The sequence below is a fragment of the Corythoichthys intestinalis genome, chromosome 7 (assembly GCF_030265065.1).
Source record: "Corythoichthys intestinalis isolate RoL2023-P3 chromosome 7, ASM3026506v1, whole genome shotgun sequence".
Classification (NCBI taxonomy): Eukaryota; Metazoa; Chordata; class Actinopteri; order Syngnathiformes; family Syngnathidae; genus Corythoichthys; species Corythoichthys intestinalis.
This window is the reverse complement of record NC_080401.1, coordinates 42,697,920-42,704,044: the sequence shown is the minus strand read 5'-3', so window position 1 is coordinate 42,704,044 and position 6,125 is coordinate 42,697,920.

The window sequence follows — 6,125 nt, the reverse complement described above, 5'->3', positions numbered from 1 at the left end:
TTCTAACGAGGCTCCACTCATTACCTGTATTAATGGCACCTGTTTTAGCTTTTTATCAGTATAAAAGCACCTGTCCACAAACACAGTCAGTCACACTCCAAACGCCACTATGGCCACAATCAAAGAGCTGTCGAAGGATGCCAGAGACAAAATTGTAGACCTGCACCAGGCTGGGAAGATTGAATCTGCAATAGGTAAAATGCTTGGTTTAAATAAATCAACTGTGGGAGCAATTATTAGAAAATGGAAGACATACAAGACCACTGATAATCTCCATCGATCTGGGGCTCCATGCAAGATCCCACCCCGTGGTGTCAAAATGATAACAAGAACGGTGGGCAAAAATTCCAGAACCACACAGTGGGACCTAGTGAATGACCTACAGAGAGCTGGGACCACAGTAACAAAGGGTTAGTAACACAATGCGCCGCCAGGGACTCATATCCTGCACTGCCAGACGTGTCCCCCTGCTGAAGAAAGTACACGTCCAGGCCCGTCTGCGGTTCACTAGAGAGCATTTGGACGATCCATAAGAGGACTGGGAGAATTTGTTATGTTCAGATGAAACCAAAATAGAACTTTTTGATAAAAAACACAGGTTCTCGTGTTTGGAGGAGAAAGAATACTGAATTGCATCCGAAGAACATCATACCAACTATCAAGCATGGGGGTGGAAACATCATGCTTTGGGCTGTTTTTCTGCAAAGGGACCAGGACGATTGATCTGTGTAAAGGAAAGAATGAATGGGGCCATGTAGCGAGAGATTTTGAGTGAAAATCTCCTTCCATCAGCGAGGGCATTGAAGATGAGACGTGGCTGGGTCTTTCAGCATGACAATGATCCCAAACACACAGCCAGGGCAACAAAGGAGTGGCTTCGTAAGAAGCATTTCAAGGTCCTGGAGTGGCCTAGCCAGTCTCCAGATGTCAACCCCATAGAAAATCTGTGGAGGGAGTTGAAAGTTCGTGTTGCCTAACGACAGCCCCAAAACATCACTGCTCTAGAGGAGATCTGCATGGAGAAATGGGCCAAAATACTCTACAGTAACAGTGTTTGAAAAGCTTGTGAAGAGTTACAGAAAACGTTTGGCCTCCGTTATTGCCAACAAAGGGTACAAAACAAAGTATTGAGATGAACTTTTGGTATTGACCAATACTTATTTTCCACCATGATTTGCAAATAAATTCTTTAAAAATCAAACAATGTCATTTTCTGGTTTTTTTCCCACATTCTGTCTCTCATGGTTGAGGTTTACCCATGTTGACAATTACAGGCCTCTCTAATAGTGGGAGAACTTGCACAATTAGTGGTTGACTAAATACTTATTTGCCCCACTGTATCATTTTGTGTCATCTGACAAATTATCTCACTTTAGAATGGATGTAAAAGATCAGAGCTGGACATAAATGGAGTTCGTGACATGCTGGACATAAATGGAGTTAGTAACATGATTTGCAGGATGACACTAAATGACATACTGTATATCATATGCATTCATTAATGCCCGTGTCATGTCATAATTGTTACGTTCTTATGGCAGTCTTATGACGCCTCTGTCAAACAAAGTGTTACCTATTAACCCAGTAAATCAAAAAATAAGCCGCACTGGAAAAAAGTAGTGGCTTACAGTCCGACAATTACGGTATTTACGTTATATAAGCAGACAAAAAATACCTGAGTTATTGACCCATCTTGTATACTTCCAATGAAAGAACTAATGCCCGTCTCCTCTACAAACATGTCCACGGCATCTACAGGACAAAACATTGAGTGAAAATACGTAGTTACATAAAAATAGTGCACAGCCCTGTTCAAATGCCGTGTTTTTGTGATATTAAAGAAACTTTTTGTGACTAAAAATTCACAAAAAAGGCATTTCAACGGGGGTGTGTAGACTTTATATAAGTATACAATTTAAACTCACTGTGGAATTGATGGACCCCTGCGCCCACAAGCAGCACGACCAGCGCCAACACCAGGCAACGGTTCATGGTGAAGCCTTTCCATGGATTTGAAACCTCGTTCAGATTTTGGATGGACAAAATCCTATCATAGGACACTGAACAAGAAACCATTCATCACAAAATGGATTCAACATGTGATAACGTTCAAGTGTAATCAAGTCTTACTTATTATTGCTTGCTTGTGACCTCGTAGTTTAATCTGCAAATGAGAAGGTGAGATGTAATTTGGGTACCGTTTTGAGCACAAGTCTCAAAATAGGTCGTTGAGGTAGTTCCAGTGGTTTTAGTTTGAAAGTGTGCAACTGTACAAGAGAGGAACTTGAGGAACATACCTTGTGTAAAAGCCTTCAGTTAGGCGCCCGCACTTGTTGCTGGTGATTACTGTTGTGCACAGACGAGGGGCAGAGGTGAAACATACACCCTGCTTGTTGGAAATTTGATTGACGGGAGCAGATGACAGTGGTGACAGACAGAAAATTTTAAAAAAACACTAGCGTTGATGCAGTTTGATCTGGAGATGGCGCTATAACTCCCAACATAGGATAACTTGATAGTCTTTAAAATACACTGATTTGTGCAATCGCAGGCTTATGGGGACCAGCGTGCTTGTAATATGTAGAACATTTTCAAAAACAAAAACGAAAAAAAAACATGTACACTCCATTTGTAGAATGTCAGCCGTCCAAACGCGTTAACCATTTTTAAACCTGTCAACCCAAGGCCGTTGGCAATCTTACAAATAGTGACGTATGCCAAGTACAATAAAGTCACAGAACAGCATTACCTTGGCCTTTCCTTTGGAAAGACCTGGTGCAATCAAAGAACAATCAATATCTCCAGCTACATCCTGATTACTAAAATTTAAATGTGACTTTTATTATAATTGTATGTAGCACTTTTGGCAATTTCTATCATGTCTTTTGATGGCTGCATTTCAGCTCGCAATTCAGTTTGACTTGAAGGTAGTTCGTTAGTGTGTACAGTTAGAAATTAAAAAGGTCAATTGATAAAATTAACTTACCGATGCAATCTTTGAGTCAGGGAACATTTCTTTTGCTAATTCTGAGAAGTGCTCAGCAAGAGTTGCGGGCATATTGTGTTCAGCAACAAATTGGCAGAATAAAATCTGCGCTTTCGGCACTTTTCATTCTGCAGACTTCATTTTTATGACCAGTGTTGTTAATCTTACTTTTAAAAAGTAATTAATTACAGTTACAAGTTACTTCTCCCAAAAAGTTATTGAGTTAGTAACTCAGTTACCAGAATGTAAGAGTAATTAGATACTTGGCAAAGTAACTGGTGTTACCTTTCATGTTTTTTTTTTCATTTATTTTTCATTAAAAAAAAAAAAAAAAAAAGTAACCTTTGATATATTTGGAAGTCATTTAATGTTGTGAATCAACCGTTAAAGTTGTTAAAATTGCTCCCGTTTTTGCATTAGTTCCCTTCTGTCTACTTTCGACATGTGAAAATTTACTGTTTCTTCATTAAAAAGGTAGATTCAAGTCAAGATTTTGTTGATTTAGGAGTATTTTAGATAAAAAGTTACTTAGGTTAACTCGGAAGGTTCACTACAACAGAGCCTTTCTGAGAAGTCTACTGCTTTAAAATGGCGGCTGTTTACCAACGCCGCCGCGTCTGTCATTTCGCATTTAGTTCTATATGCATGCGATATCTAGGCGTAGGCTGTCAGCTAAAGTCAGGAAATATTGGCACCACCTAGCCAAGCATCGCGTTTGCTACAGCGTCACAACAAACACGCTTCTCTCTCCGTGTCTCTGACTTTTCTCGCGTCATTCAACCAACTTAACGCATAGTAACACACATTGTCTCGTTGCCGAAACGGTGACCAAATCCGAACGGAGAAAAAAAAAAAAAACGTAATGTACGAAAAACGATTTTGTACGAACAGATTTTGAATGTACGGCGTACACATTTAAAAATCAGTGCTCATTTGTACAAATTACGCCGAAACCGTACAGATTGACAGGTACTGTATGCATTTTTCTCTCATCACCCACCATTTTTTTGGTCATAGCTTCAAATCAAATTTTAAGACTTGGCTTGTTGGGGGGGCGGGGACACATTTTGTTTAGTAGCCTACATTTCTGTGGTCTGTATGTTTATTATGATACTGCTGCTGCACATAAACATCAATATAAAACACAACATACATTTAAAAAAAATACTTTAATTTCATGCAATTATAACGCTCAAAACAACACCAACCAGCCAGAGATTAGCTGGTTGGAACCAGCCATTAAATCAGTCTGCAGCGCCTCCTCTTTAGTCCAAAATGTCACCCCAACTCCTCAAAAAATAGTAAAGGTAGAATAAAATGTAAAAATTCATAACAAGTAACAACCCAATAATAAAGCCTAGTTTAGTTAGTTTATGAAAAATTGAAAGCGCTAATACAGTCCCTGACAAAAGTGTTGTTGCTCATCCATTTTTTTTTAAATAAACAATTGCTAATAACCTGACTTTTAATGATTCAATTGGTTTCAGAAATGGCTCATATAAAAGCCAAGACCCTCCCAAATGATGTTGAATGTACAAAAATATATTTGTTTCACTGAAAAAAGATGTATCATTCAATGAAGACATAAAGGTCAAATTTTGGAGAGACCAAAGTTTTGTCGCCTACAGAAAGTAGTGTGAAAATTGAACAAAAAATGTACTTCAAATACAAAAATATGTTACATAACATAAGCAAATTAAGTAGTGGTGCTGTGAGATCCCAATTTAATATTTTGTATGACTTCCATGGGCTTCGGCAAGGATTCATACAATTTATTGATGAAGTCATCAGGAACATCAAAGAAAAAGCAGTCTTGCATGCCTCCCAGAGTTCATAAACATTCTTGGGTTTCGTCTTCCATGCTTCCTCTTTCATCCTACCCTAGACATGCTCAATGATGTTCATCTCTGGTGACTGGGCTGGACGATCTTGATCTTCTTTGCCTTGAGGAACTTTGAGGTAGAGATTGAAGAATGCGATGGAGCACCATCCTGCTGCAGAATTTGTCCCTTTTTATGGTTAGGAATGTAAGAGGCCGCTAAGATTTGTTGATATTTCAGACTATTTATGTTGCCACCCTGCAGATCTCTTGCACACCCCCATACTGGATGTAACCTCAGACCATGATTTTGCCACCTCCAAACTTGACTGTTTTCTGAGTGAATCTCGGATCCATGCGGGCTCCAGTCGGTCTCCTGCAATATTTGTGGCGACTGTGGTGTAATTCAGTGGAAGATTCATCTGAAAAATCCACCTTTTGCCACTTTTCCAGCGTCCATCCTTTTGACAGGCTGTGGGCCTTGGCAAATGCCACCCGGTTTTTTAATTGTCTGCACCCTGGGAGATAAATAGTATTTATCTATTTATCTATATGGTATTTATAAAGGGACTGGATCAAAGATTGGAATGTCACAATTTCCACCTTTAGGTGAATATTGTTATAATCATAGACTTCATAATGATATTGACGGGGCGCTGGACCGATTGATAGGGGGTCTGCATTGATGGCGTAGCCGTCAAAGCTGACCAGGTGGAATCGCAGACAAAGAGCTTTTTTGATAGAAACTTGTGATTAAATGCTTAAATCTCTGAAGCCTTTATAGATATGGGCGTAAAACAGTCTTGATTGTTGGTTAAAAGCAAAAAAAACAAAAAAAAAAAAACGTGCAGGTAGCATTTATATTACGTAAATATGTCGAAGTACGATGCTAGTCTGTCAGTCAATGTGGCGGCCGCCATATGTAAACAGAGCTTTTCTTGTGAAAGTTCTTGTGAATAAATGCTTAAATCCCTGAATTCGTTATAGATATAGATATATATATATGTAAAACAGTCTTGATTCATTGTTAGAAGCAAAAAAAAATGTGCAGTCAGCATTTATTTTATGTAAATATGTCGAAGTGCAATGCTAGTCTGTCAGTCAATGTGGCGGCCGCCATATGTAAACACAGCTTTTCCGGTGATAATTCTTCTGAATAAATGCTTAAATCCCTGAATTCTTTATAGATATGAACGTAAAACAGTCTCGATTCTTGGTTAAAAGCAAAAAAAAAAAAAACATGCTGGTAACATTTATTTTACGTAAAGAAGTCAAAGTACGATGGTAGTCTGTTTGTCAATGTGGCGGCCGCCATATGTA